The 15,223-nt window shown below is 46.7% G+C and overlaps 2 pseudogenes; both read left to right on the top strand.

Annotated features, from left to right (window-relative positions):
* Positions 1 to 2,774: 2,774 nt before the first annotated feature.
* On the top strand, positions 2,775 to 4,512 carry LOC125100408 (cytochrome c oxidase subunit 1-like; annotated as a pseudogene).
* LOC125100410 (cytochrome c oxidase subunit 1-like) lies at positions 3,640 to 4,570 on the top strand (annotated as a pseudogene).
* The last annotated feature ends 10,653 nt before the right edge of the window (positions 4,571 to 15,223 follow it).

Raw genomic sequence — 15,223 nt, 5'->3', positions numbered from 1 at the left:
AAGTTCTATGTGTCTGAGTTCCGACAGGAGCAATCCAGATTGGTTTCTATATATTACAACAACTTCTTCCAGTATGAAAGGACAAGAGAAGTAAGACCTATTATATCGGAATGCCTTAGGACTAATAGAGGATATAATCTTAATCTTAATAGTCCACCTTCATTTCATAGCCCTAGAGATAGGACTTGTTAGGGTGGCAGAGCCCAGAAATTGCCAAAAACTTAATCTTTTATACTCAGAGGTTCAAATCTTCTTCCTAACATTATGTTTACAATGAATATCATTTCACTAACTGTACCTATCCTACTTGCTGTAGCCTTTCTAACATTAGTGGAACAAAAAAATCCTAGGGTATATTCAACTCCATAAAGGCCCAAACATCATAGGACCCTTTGGACTCTTGCAAACAATTACAGATGCCATAAAACTATTCACTAAAGAACCTTTATGACCCTTAACCTCACCTATCACTATATTTGTAATAGCCCCAATCCTAGCCCTAACACTAGCCTTAACCATATGAATCCCATTACCAATATCTTACCCTCTCATCAATATAAACCTAGGAATCCTATTCATACTAGCAATATCAAGCCTAGCTGTTTACTCTATTTTACGGTCCAGATGAGCCTTAAACTCAAAATATGCCCTTATTGGGGCCCTTCCAGCTGTAGCCCAAACAATTTCCTACGAAGTCACACTAGCCATTATCCTCCTATCAGTACTATTAATAAATGGCTCTTTTATCCTATCCACACTTATTACTACACAAGAACACCTATGTCTAATCCTCCCCATGTGACCCCTAGCTATAATATGATTTATCTCAACCCTAGCAGAAACCAACCACGCCCCATTTGACTTAATAGAAGGAGAATCAGAATTAGTTTCCAGATTCAACGTCAAATAGGCAGCCGGACCATTTTTCCTATTTATTCCATCCTATTATTTCCACCCTATTTTTGCTAGCTGAATATGCCACAATTATTATAATAAATATCTTTACAACTATCCTGTTTTTTGGTGCATTCCACACCCCATACTTACCGGAACTATTCTTCATCAAATTTACCATAAAAACACTTCTAATAACAACTTCCTTCTTATGAATTAGAGCATCCTATTCATGATTCCGTTATTATCAACTCATACATTTATTGTGAAAAACCTTTCTCCCCCTGACACTAGCCCTATGCATATGACATGTAGCCTTACCCATTATAAGAGCAAGTATTCCTCCCCAAACATAAGAAATATATCTGATAAAAGAGTTACTTTGATTATAGAGGTTCGAGCCCTCTTATTTGTAGAATTATAGGAATTGAACCTCATCCTAAGAACTCAAAAATCCTTGTGCTACCCAACTTGCATCAAATTCTACAGTAAGGTCAGCTAAATAAGCTCTCGGGCCCATATTCCAAAAATGTTGGTTTATCCCCTTCCCATACTAATTAAACCCCCCATCCTTACTATTATGATATCAACTGTCATTTCAGGAAACGTTAAAGTACTTATAAGCTCTCACTGACTGACGATCTGAATAGGATTTGAAATAAATATACTAGCTATTATCCCTATTTTAATAAAAAAAAAAAACTCAATCCATGAGCCACAGAAGCATCAATAAAATATTTTCTTACCTAAGCCACTGCATCTATACTCTTAATATTAGGAATTATTATTAGCCTACTATTGACAGGACAATGAACAATACCAAATACCCCTAACCCAATTGCATCAAACATAATAACAGTAGCTCTGGCAATAAAATTAGGACTATCACCTTTCCACTTCTGAGTACCTGAAGTAACCCAAGGAATCCCACTATCATCAGAAATAATTCTACTAACCTGACAAAAAATCGCCCCCTTATCTGTTCTATACCAAATCTCTGTGTCTATAAATACAAACTTATTAGTAGCCATAGCTATTATATCCATTCTAGCAGGAGGCTGAGGAGGTCTTAACCAAACACAACTATGAAAAATCCTAGCATACTCATCAATTGCCCACATAGGATGGATGATTGCTGTAACAACATATAACCCTACCCTAATAATATTAAAATTCATAATACATTAAAATAGCATTTGGAATATTCATACTGTTCACACTCAGTTCATCTACAACCACACTATCACTATCTCATATATGAAACAAACTCCCATTAATTACCTCACTAATCCTAACAATCATACTATCACTAGGAGGCCTACCTCCCCTTTCAGGATTCATCCCTAAATGAATAATCATCCATGAACTCACAAAAAACAATATAATTGTTATATCAACATTTATAGAAATTACAGCCCTACTAAATATATACTTTTATATGTGGTTATCACACACAACAGCACTAACTATATTCCCCTCAATAAACACCATAAAAATAAAATGGCAATTTGAAAACACAAAAATGTAATTCCCCACTAATTGTACCTTCGAGCATATTACTCCCATTAACCCCAATAATACTAACACTGTTCTAGAAGTTTAGGTTAAAAACACCAAGGGCCTTCAAAGCCCTAAGTAAGTGCCATTCACTTAACTCCTGAATCTCACCTTAAGGACTGCAAGAGTATATCTCACATCTACTAAGCACAAATCACTTTAATTAAGCTAAGCCCTTTCTAGACTAGTGGGCTCTCATCCCACAAAACTTTAGTTAGCAGCTAAATACCCTAGTCAACTGGCTTCAATCTACTTCTCCTGCTACAATGAAAAAAAAAAAAAAGTTGGGAGAAGACCCGGCAGGGCTGAAGCTACTTCTTTGAATGTGCAATTCAATGTGATATTTCACCACAGAGCTTGGCAAAAAGAGGACTCAAACCCCCATTCTTCAATTTACAGTCTATTGCCTTTATCAGCCATTTTACCTATGTTCATATAGCGAAGATTATTCTCCACAAATCATAAAGACCCTTTACCTTTTATTTGGTGCATAAGCTGGAATGGTAGGTACTGCTCATAGCCTATTAATCTATGCTGAATTGGGCCAACCAAGTGCTCTGCTAGGAGATGACCAAATCTATAACGTGATTATAACTGCCTATGCATTTGTAATAATTTTCTTTATAGTAATGCCAATTATGATTGGAGGACTCAGAAACTGATTAGTACCCTTAATAATTGGCACACCTGACATAGCATTTCCACAAATAAATAATATAAGCTTTTGACTTCTGCCCCCCTCCTTTCTTCTCCTTCTAGCTTCTTCCATGGTAGAAGCAGGTGCAGGAACAGGATGAACTGTGTACCCTCCTCTAGCAGGAAATTTAACACATGCAGGAGCATCCATAGACGTAATAATCTTCTCCCTACACCTGGCAGGTGTCTCATCCATCCTAGGAACCATTAACTTTATTACTATCATTATAAACATAAACCCCTCTGCAATATCACAATATTAAACTCCTCTATTCTTATGATCTGTCCTGATCACGGCTATACTTCTCCTCTTATCATTACCAGTTCTAGCACCCGGTATTACCATAGTACTCACAGACCGAAATCTAAATACTACCTTCTCTGACCCAGATGGAGGAGGAGACCCTATTCTGTATCAACACCTATTCTGATTTTTTGGACATCCTGATTATATAATCTAATTCTACCAGAATTTGGAATTATCTCACATGTTGTAACCTATTACTCAGGAAAAAAAAAAAAAAAGAAGAACCATTTGGCTACATAGGAATAGCATGAGCACTGATATCTATTGGTTTCTTGGGATTTATTGTATGAGCCCATACTCATACTCATAAACACATGTTTATCATAGGAATGGATGTCGGCACATGAGCATACTTCACCTCAGCTACTATAATCATTGCAATTCCAATGGGAGTAAAAGTATTTAGCTGACTGGCCACTCTACACGGGGGGAATATTAAATGATCGCCAGCTATATTATGAGCACTAGGGTTTATTTTTCTATTCACAGTGTGTGGTTTAACAAGTATTGTATTATCAAACTGGTCATTAGATATTGTTCTTCATGACACACACTACGTGGTAGCACACTTCCATTATGTCCTTTCAATGGGGGCAGTGTTTGCAATCATAGGTGGATTTGTCCTTTGATTCCCACTGTTCACAGGTTACACACTAAATGATATTTGAGCAAAAATCTACTTTACAATTATATTCGTGGAAGTAAATATAACATTCTTTTCTCAACATTTCCTAGGCCTATCAGGCATACCTCGACGATACTCCAATTATCCAGATGCTTATACAACATGAAACATGGTGTCTTCTATGGGTTCATTTATCTCATTAACGGTAGTAATATTAATAATCCTCATAATCTGAGAAGGCTTCACATCCAAATAAGAGATGATAATAGGAGAACTTACTTCAACAAACATTGAATGATTACATGGATACCCTCCTCCATATCACACATTCGAAGAGGCAACCTATGTACTACCAAAACAAGAAAGGAAGGAATCAAACCCCCTAGAATTGGTTTCAAGCCAATATCATAACCAGTATGTCTTTCTTGATAAAGAGATATTAGTAAAAATTACATGACTTTGTCAAAGTCACATTATAGGTGGAAGCCCTTATATATCTCTGGCATACCCTTTCCATATAGGCCTTCAAGATGCAACCTCCCCTATTATAGAAGAACTATAACATGTCCATGACCATACATCAATAATCATATACTTAATCAGCTCTCTTGTTCTCTACATCAGTTAATTAATACTAACTACTAAACTAACACATATCAGCACTATAGATGCTCAAGAAGTTGAAACGGTATGAACTATCCTACCTGCTATCATTTTAATTTTAATTGCTTTACCTTCACAATGAATCCTCTATATAATAGAGGAGATCAATAGTCCTTCCTTGACCACAAAAAACTATGGATCACCAATGATACTGAAGTTATGAGTACACAGATTATGAAGACCTAAACCTTGACTCCTATATAACTCCAACTCAAAAGCTAAAACCTGGAGAACAATGACAATTAGAAGTAGACCATTGAGTAGTCCTCCCAATAGAAATAATAGACTGCATACTAATTTTGGAGCCACAACGCAGCACTCTGCCTACTCAGAAGAAGAAAAAATGCCCTATGGGGTTGCCCAAATATCCCAAATGAGGTATTTGCACGGGCCTCAATGACACCCCAATCCCATAGACCACCCTGTGTACTACTGCTGTCTGACACAGACTGAGCCAAGGCCTCCCATCAGCAACCCAGACAGCTGGCCACATATCCAGCAGAACAGACTTGCCATGGCCCTAGGCCATCATCTCTACCCAACCTTAGTATCCAGGCATCTGTCCCTAGACCTTATCTCAGATGCCTGCATAGGGAGGGATCTAATACAGAAAACAGAGCTTCTCCTTCCCCATGGCAGGAAACCTTCCTGTTGGGAAGGGTGTAATACCCTCAGAGAGAGGAAAACTGCATGACCCATGAGGCCACGTGCACTCTTGAGGGCTGCCTTGGCACAAACACACATTGTGACCCTCAGCCTGAGCCCCTATTTCAAATAAGGCCCTCAGGAGCCAGAACATGTGCCCGCATATTGGGTTTGACATTCTCCTAGGCCCAAATCCTAACCCAAGGTGGAGTTTTCCAGGCGCCCATACCCAGAGCCCTGTTTTGGAATCCCTCTTCTTAGGGGACCACCGAGACAGAAAACAAGGAGACTAACATCCCCCAGAATGACACCAAACTATTGGCAGCTGGGAGGTGTCTAGCCCCAGAGCCAGGAGATCCAACCTGTCTTGTTCCTAGGTGCAAATGGAAATTCGAGGTGGGGTTTCTAGGCATCCAAAAATAGAGTCCTGCTTTCAAATCTTTCCATAAGGGGACACTTGAGCCATTAAACAGGACTCCACCTGTCCCACAGGAGGAAACCTTGCTGTTAGCGACCACAAACAACCCCCAGATTGGGAAAACCTCCATGGCCTCATGAGGCCACCCATCCATTAAGGGGCCATCATGGACACAAACTCCAGCCTGAGCAAACGTCCGGCTCTCACTTCAGATGCTGGAGATCTCACCTCAGCCTCTGCAGATTGGGGCTCCTGAGCCATCTACCCTATAAATAACCCTAGCTGGTGTTTTCAGATTTTGGTCCTCACACTCCTGGTCCACAAGCCCTCCAGATTGGGAATTCTGGAGCCATAATGCAGCACTCTGCTTGCCCACCAGAAGGAAAAATGTGCCCTATGGAGTTCCACAAAAACCCCAAATGATGATAGGCCACCCTGTGCACTAGTGTTCTGTTTGTCACAGCCTGAGTAACAACCTCCTTTCAGCCACCCAGGTAGCTGACCGCCTATCCACCAGATTGGACCTGCCATGCCCCTAGGTCTTTGTGACCCTAGGCCCAAATCCTAACCCAATTTTGGGTTTCCAGACAGACATACAAAGAGCCCAGCTCCCGAATCCCTCCTTATGGGGACCGCTGAAACAGATACCAGGATTCCTTCTTTCATCCACAATGACTCCATGCAATTTGGAGTTGTGCAAAACCCCAAAAGAGGGAGGATCTTCCATGGCCCCATGAAGCCACCTCTACATTCCGCAGCCATCCTAGACACCAAAACTAGAGGCAAAATCCTGAGCTTCCACTTCACATTCGCCCTAATGTAACATCCGTAGGAACTCGCTGCAGGGTCAGCAGATCGGGTCTGCCATACCCTTAGCACTAATCCTAACCTCTGTTGGTGCTTTCATACTTCTGTCCCCAGACTCCTTCCCCATAAACCCTCCAGGCTGGGTATGCCATAGCCACACCACAGAACTGTGCCTGGACTCCAGAGGGAAGCTGGGCCCTATAGAGCTTCAAGAAACCTCAAGTTGAGGAGAAACCTGCAAGCCTCTAAGGCCACCCCAATTTTGGAGGATGCTCTGGACAAAAACCTTGCTGTTTGGAGCTGTGCCCAACTCCCAGATTGGGAAAACCTCCATGTCTTCATAAGGCCACCCTTACATCAGATGGCCCTCATGGATACTAACTCTAGCCTGAGCAGCCGCCTGACACTCGCCCTTATTTCAGATGCCTGTGATCTCACCTGAGCCTCTGCAGATCGGTCCTGCCGTGCCCTAGGCCCCAACCCTAACCGTAGCTTGTGTTTTCAGTCTTCTGTCTCCAGAGGCCTGGTGCACAAGCCCTCCACACTGGGAATTCTGGAGCCCAAACACAGCACACTGCCTGATTTCAGAAGGCAAAAAGTGGTCTATGTGATGGCACAAAAAACCCAAATGAGGATCAACCTTCATGGCCCTCAATGGCACTGCAATTTCATCAGCCGCCCTGTGCACTAATGTTCTGTCTGCCACAGCCTGAGCCCCGAACCCCTGTCAGCCACCCAGGTAGCTGGCCATCTATCCACCAGATCAGATATGCCATGCCCCTAGGCCATCATCTCTATGCACCTGGGTTCATAGGCATGTCCACAGAGGCCTAGTCTAAATTCCCTGCATTGGGAGGAACATGATCCAGGAAATGAAGTTCTCCTGCCCCCAGTAGGAAACCTTACTATTGGGATGTGTGTAAAACCCTCAGAGTATGAGAAACCTGCATGGCCCATCAGGGCCCTCCCATGGTTGAGGGCCGCCCTTGGCAACAACCTGCATTGTGACCCTCAGCCTGAGCCATGTTTTCAACTAAGTCACCTTTGGTAGCTCGAACTAGAGCCAACATCTGAGGCCTTCGTGACCCTAGGCCCAAATCCTAACCCAAGTTTGGGTTTCCAGACACCCATATACAGAGCCCTGCTCTCAAAGCCCTCCTAATGTGGACGCCTGAATCAGAAAACAGGATTCCTCCTTTCCCCCACAATGACACAATGCTATTTGTAGCTGTGCAAAACCCTCAAAGAGGGAGAATCTCCATGGCCCCATTAGGGCACTCATACATTACTCGTCCATGCTAGACACAAAAAGCAGAGGTTAAAGCCTAAGTTTCCACCTCACACTCACCCTAATTTCAGATCCTGAGGGGCTCACCTCAGGGTGTGCAGATCAGGTGCCATATCCTCGACCCTAATCCTAAACCAAGTTTGTGTTTTCAGACTTCTGTACCCAGAGTCCTACCCCACAAACCCTCCAGCCTGAGTATTCCGTAGCCACATCACAGGACTCTGCCTACCCTCCAGAAGGAAGCTGGGCCATTTAGAGCTTCATGAAACCTCAAGAATAGGAGAAACCTACAAGAGCCCTGAGGCCACCCAAATTTCATAGGATGCTCTGGACAAAAATGCACATCTGATACATCCTGAGCAACTACCTCCCGTCACACACCCAGATGGATGGCCCCAGAGAGAGAAGATTGAACCTAACAGACCCTAGGCTCTAATCTGTACCCTCTCTTAGGTTGTCAGGCACGTGTCCCCAGAGGCCTTCTCTCGAATACCAACAGTTGGGGCATCCTGAGACACAGAACACAATACCTCCTGTCTCCAGAAGGAAATCTTGCTATTTGCAGCTATGTCACAACCTCAGGGTAGTAGAATCCTGAATGGCCCCTGAGGCAAATGCCACATTCGAAGGTCGCCCTGAACACAAACTGCATTGTGACCCTCAACATGAGACACCTTTTCAACTCAGCCCCCTGGGTAGCACGCCCCAGAGCCAACAGATATGACCTACCATGTCTCTCATCTCCAATGGGAACCCTAGGTGGGTTTTTCAGGCATCCATATGTAGAGCCTGCTCTTGAATCTTTCCATATGGGGGAGCATTGAGCCATCAAACAGCACTCCCCCTGTCGAGGAATGGAATCTTGCTGTTTGGAGCTGTCCAACCCCGAGACTGGGAAAATTCCATGGCCTCATGAGGCAACCGGTACATTAAGCAGCCCGCATGGACAAAAACACCAGCCTGAGCATATGACTGACACTCGGCCTTATATTAGATGTCAGTGACTTCACCTCAGCCTCCCCAGGATGGGCCTGCAATGCCCCAGAGTCCTGCTGCATATGCCCTCCAGATTGGGAATTCTGGAGCCCCAACACAGCACTCTGTCTGCCTTTCAGAAGGCAGAAGTGGCCTATTGGACTGCATAAAATCCGCAAATGAGGATCAACCTGCATGGCCCTTGAGGGCACCTCAATTTCATAGGCCGCCCTGTGCTCTAATGTGCTGTCTGCCAGTCTGAGCCCAGACCTCCTGTCAGACACCCAGAAAGCTGGCTACATATCCAGGAGCTAGGACCTGCCATGGCCCTAGGCTATCATCTCTACCCAATATGGGTTTATAGGCATCTATCCCCCGAGGTCTGGTATCAAATCCTACATACGGGGGACCCTGATCCACAAAACAGAAGTCCTGTTGCCCTCTGGCAAGAAACCTTGCCATTGGGATGGGTTAAAACCCTCAGAGTATGGGAACACTTCCTGGCTCCTGAGGCCCCACCCACTGTTGAGGGTCACTCTGGGAACAAACCAACATTGTAGCCCCCAGCCTGAGCCACGTTTTCAACTAAGCCCCCTCTGTTAGTTGACTTAAAGCCAGCATATGAGGCCTGCTGTGACCCTAGGCCCAAATCCTAACCCAAGGTTGGGTTTGCAGGCACCCACACATAGAGTCCTGCTCTCGAATCCCTCCTTATGGGCACCCCTGAATCAGAAAACAAGATTCCTCATTTCCCCCACAATGACACCATGTTTTTTTGAGTTAGGATAAATCCCAAAGATGTAGAATCTTCCATGGACCCATGGGGCCACCCCTACATTCCGTGGCCATCCTACACACAAAAACCAGAGGCAAAAGCCTGAGCTTACACTTCACACTCACCCTAATTTCAGATCATGTGGGGCTCGCCTCAGTGTCTGCACATCGGGCCTGCCATATTCTCGGCCCTAATCCTAACCCTAGTTGCCATTTTCAGACTTCTGTTCCCAGAGTCCTGGCCCACAAACCCTCCCGCCTGGGTATTTCATAGCCACGCAACGGAACTGTACGTGCCTTCCAGAAGGAAGCTGGATGCTTTAAAGCTTCAAGAAACCTCAAGAATAGGAGAAACATGCAAGGTCCCTGAAGCCACCCTCAATTCATAGGACACCCTGGACAAAAATGCGCAATCTGACACACCATGAGCAACTCCTTCCCATCAGACACTGAGGTAGATGGCCCCAGAGAGAAGATTGAACCTGATATGTTCCTAGGTTCTCATCTGTACCCTAGTTTAGGTTTTCAGGTATCTGTCCCCAGAGGTCTGGATACAAATACCAACAATTGGGGGATCCCTGAGCCAAAGAACCCAACACCTCCTGGCCTCATCAGAAACCTTGCTATTTGGAGCTGTGTCAAACCCTCAGGGTAGTAGAATCCTGCATGGGCCCTGAGGCGACCACCGCATTCGAAGGTGACGCTGGACACAAACCCGCATTGTGACCCTCAGCATGAGACTTCTTTCCAAAACAGACCCCTGGGTCGCTCGTCCCAGAGCCAGCAGGTAGGACCTGCCATGTCCCTCGGCACCAATGGGAACCCTAGATGGGGTTTTCAGGCATCCGTACGTAGACTCTGTTCACGAATCTTTCCATACGGGGGCCCTTGAGCCATCAAACAGCACTCCCACTGTCCTGGAGAAGGAAACTGCTGTTAAAACCTGAGCCTAACTCCCAGATTGGGAAAAATTCCATGTCCTAATGAGGCCACCCCTACATCATGCAGCCCTCATGGACACAAACTCCAGCCTGAGCAAATGTCTGACACCCCACCCCCTTATTTCAGATGCTTGTGATCTCGCCTCAGCTTCTACAGATCGGGACTGCCATGCCCTAGGCCCTAACCTAATCCTAGCTTGTGTTTCCAGTCTTCCACCCCCAGAGTCCTGGGGCATAAGCTCTCCACACTGGGAATTCTGGAGCCCCAACACAGCACTCTGCTTGCCTTTCAGAAGGCAAAATTGGCATATGGGACTGCACAGAAACCTCAAATGAGGATCAACCTGCACTGCCCTCAACGGCACTGAAATTCATAGGCCGTCCTGTGCACTAATGTTCTATCTGCCCCAGCCTGAGCCCCGACGTTCTGTCAGCCACCCAGATAGTTGGCCACATATCCAGAAGATGGGACCTGCCATGGCCCAAGGCCGTCATGTCTACCCAACCTTAGTATTCAGGCATCTGTCCCCAGACCTTAGTTCAAATCCCTGACTATGGGGGAAACTCATGCACAAAAGAGTACTCCTCCTCCTTCCCAATGGAGGGAAAACTTTCTGTTGGGATTGGTGTCCAACCCTCTGAGTGGGATTCCCCTGCATGGCCCATGAGGCCATGAACCCTCATGAGGGCCACGCTGGGCACAAACACACATTGTAACCCTCAGCCTGAGCCCATTTTCAAACAAGCCCACTCAGTAGCTGGACCAGGAGCCCAAATACTGGGCCATGGTGCCAAACCTCAAGGACCAAAACATAACCCTCAGTGGGGTTTTCCCAGCTCCCGGGCCCAGAGGCTGTCTCTGGAATCCCTGTTTTGGGGGGACCCCTGAGACAGAAAACAGGACTCTTCCCTTCTCCCAGAATGACACCAATCTATTGGGAGACAGGCATAATTCCAAAGATGGAGAATCATCCATGGCCCCACGAGGCCACCACAGCATTACCCAGCCATCGTATACACACAGTCCAAAGACAAAATCCTGAGCTACCGCCTCCCACTCAGCCTAATTTCTGATCCTATGGAGCTCCCCTCAGGGGCTGCAGATCGGGCCTGCCATCACCTCGGCCCTAACCCTAAACCAAATTTGTGTTTGCAGACTTCTGTCCCCAAAGTACTGGCCCACATTCCCTCCAGGATGGGACATCCAGAGTCACACCACAGGACTGTGCCTGCCCTCCTGAAGGAAATTCTGTCCATCTCCATTGTCCAAAACCTAAGGATTAGGAGAAACCTGCAAGGCCCCCGAGCCAACGCCAATTTCATAGGCCACTCTGGACAAAAATGTGCACTCTGACTCAACCTGAGCACCTACCTCCAGGCAGACACGCAGGTAAATGGCCCGAGTCAGGAGATCGAACTTGACATACCCCAGGACCTCATCGGAAACCTAGCTTAGGTTTGGAGGCATCTGTCCCCAGAGGCCTGTTCTCAAACACCAACATATGGTCTAACATGTGGTCCCTGAACCACAAAACAGCACACCTCCTTTCCCCAGAAGGAAACCTTGCTCATGGGAGCTGTGTCAAACCCTCGGGGTAGGAGAATCCTGCATGGCCCCTGAGCCACCTCCACATTCTAAGGTCTCCTAGGACACAAACCACCATTGTGACCCATCAGCATGAGACTTCATGTCAACTCAGCCCCCTTGGAACTTCACCCCAGAGCCACCAGATCGAACCTGCCATGTTCCTCGGCTGCAGTAATAATGTGAGGAGGGCTTGCCAGGCATCGATGCAGAGAACTGTGCTATCAAATCTTTCCACATGGGGACCCTGGAGCCATCAAAAAGGACTCCCCCTGTCCCACAGAAGGAAACATTGCTGTTTGGAGCAGCACACAAGGACCATGGCCTCTTGAGGCCACCCCTCCATTAATCGGCCATCCTGGACACAAACTCTAGCATGAGGAAATGGCTGGCACTCGCCCTTACCCAGATGCTGGAGATCTCGAATCAGCTGATGCATGTTAGGGCCGATTTAATATTAAAACCTGTTTAAGTATTAGGGCCTGCTTAACCAGAGCGACTCCATATTGCCTAGGTAACCATATTGTTGTTTACATCCACGGACTTCATTCACAGAATAAATGCCCCAGTAGTTCCTGGTATTGGTTCTGGGTATCAATTCCGGGGGTAAAAGCTCTAAAAATAGAAGCCACCTACCTTGAGGTCTGCAGTAATGCTTTATAAAACCAGCCTATGGGGATCGGGATGGGGTCGCTCTCTTGGGGGGTGGCCCCAGCCGGTCAGTCTGACTTCTAATGCTTGGCATAGAATAAAGCTTTGCATAACTTTCCCATTGTCTCAGGATCCTACTGATGCCCGTTCAGTCTAACTTCTAATGCTTGGCACAGAATAAGACTTTGCTAAACTTCAACTTCGTCTCAGTCTTGTTCCTTTGATAATGGACCCCATCACTGCACATTAGAACTGCTATGGCCTCGGCCCTGAACCTAACCCTAGCTTCTGTATTCAGACTTCCGTCCTCACACTCCTGGCCCACAAGCCCTCCATATTGGGAATTCTGGAGCCACAACACAGCCTTCTGCCGGCCCACCAGAAAGAAGTAGTGCCCTACGGGTCTGCCCAGAAACCCTACATGAGGATCAACCTGCACAGCCCTCAATAGCACTCCAATATCATAGGCCGCCCTGTGCACTAATGCTCTGTCTGACACAGACTGAGACTCGACCTCCTGTCAGCCACCCAGACGGCGGGCCCCATATCCTGCAGGTGGGAACTGCCTTGGTCGGAGTCCTTCATCTTGACCCAACCTGCGTATTCAGGCATCTGCACCCAGACCTTAGCTCAAATCCCTGCCTGTCGGAGAACCTGAAACACAAAAGAGTACTACTCATTGCCCATGGCAGGAACCCTGGATGTTGGGATGGGTGTCCAACCCTCAGATTGGGAGCCAGCTACATAGCCCATGAGACCACACACACTCATGAGGGCCAACCTGGGCACAAACAGGCATTGTGACCCTCAGCCTGAGGACATTTCCAAACAAGTCCCCTCAGGAGCTGGACCAGGAGCCCGATACTGGGCCTGCAAAACACCTAGGCGTAAATCCTATCCCTCCAGGGGGGTTTCCAAGCACCTGGACTCAGAGCCCGTCTCTGGAATCCCTGTTTTGGGGGGAACACTGAGAGGGAAAACAGGACTCTTCATTTCTCACAGAATGACACCAAACTCTTGGGAGCTGGGCATAATCCCCAGAAAAGGAGAATATTCCATGGCCCCAGGAGGCCACTCCTACATTCCGAGACCATCTTAGACACACAATCCAGAGACAAAAGCCTGAGCAATCACGTCCCACTCGCCCTTATTTCAGGTCCCAAGCACCTCCCCTCAGGGTCTACAGATCGGGCCTGCCATCACCTCGCCCCTAAATGTAACCCGAGTTTGTGTCTGAACTTTTGTTCCCAAAGCCCTGGCCCACATGACCTCCACCATGGGACCTGCAGCCAAACCGCAGGACTGTGCCTGCCCTCCCAAAGGAAAGTCTGCCTGTCACAGTTGCCCAAACCCTCCAGATTAGGAGAAACCTGCAAGGCCCCTGAGTTCACCCCAATTTCCTAGGCTGCTCTGGACAAAAATACACACTGTGACACAACCTGAGCACCCACCTCCAGGCACACACCCATGTAATTGGGCCTACAGATTTACACTGACATGCCCCTAGGACCTAATCAGAACCGTAGCTTAGGTTTAGACAGGCTTAGGCTTAGTCAGACCCTCATCTGTCCCCAGAGGCCTGTTCTCAAATACGAACATATGGTCCAATATGTGCTCCCTGAGCCACAAAAGAGAATACCTCCTCTCCTCAGAAGGAAACCTTGCTCTTGGCAACTGTGTCAAACCTTCAGTGTAGGAGAATCCTACATGGCCCCTGAGTCACCATCCACATTCCAAGGTCTCCTTGGACACAAACCAGCATTGTGACCCATCAACATGAGACTCCATGTCAAATCAGCCCCCTTGGTACTTCACGCCAGAGCCACCAGATTGAACCTGTCATGTTCCTAGGCTGCAATCATAACGTGAGGTGGGCTTTCCAGTCATCCATGCAGAGAGCTCTGCTCTCCAATCTTTCCATACGGGGGACCCTGGAACCATCAAACAGGACTCTGCCTGTCCCACAGAAGGGAACCTTGCTGTTTGGAGCAGCTCACAAGCCCTAGCGTGGGAAAACCTCCATGGTATCATGAGGCCACCCCTCCATTAGTGGGCCATCATGGACACAAACTCTAGCGTGAGCGAATGGCTGGCACTCGCCCTTACCCAGATGCTGGAGATATCCAATCAGCCACTGCAAATTGGAACTGCCATGCCCTCAGCCCTGAACCTAACCCGAGCTTGTGTTTTCAGGCTTCTGTCCTCACACCCTGGCCCAGAAGACCTCCAGACTGGGAATTCTAGAACCACAATACAGGATTCCATGTGCTCATCAGAAAGAAGTGCCATATGGGGTTGCACAGAAACCCCACATGAGGATAAACCTGCAAGGCCCTCGACCGCACACCAATTTCTTAGGCTGCCCTGTGCACTAATCCTCAGTCTGACAAAGCCTGA

This window comes from Lutra lutra, chromosome 5, assembly GCF_902655055.1.
Source record: "Lutra lutra chromosome 5, mLutLut1.2, whole genome shotgun sequence".
Lineage (NCBI taxonomy): Eukaryota > Metazoa > Chordata > Mammalia > Carnivora > Mustelidae > Lutra > Lutra lutra.
Note: the sequence above shows the minus strand (reverse complement) of the source record. Positions and strands in the feature narration are given on the sequence as shown.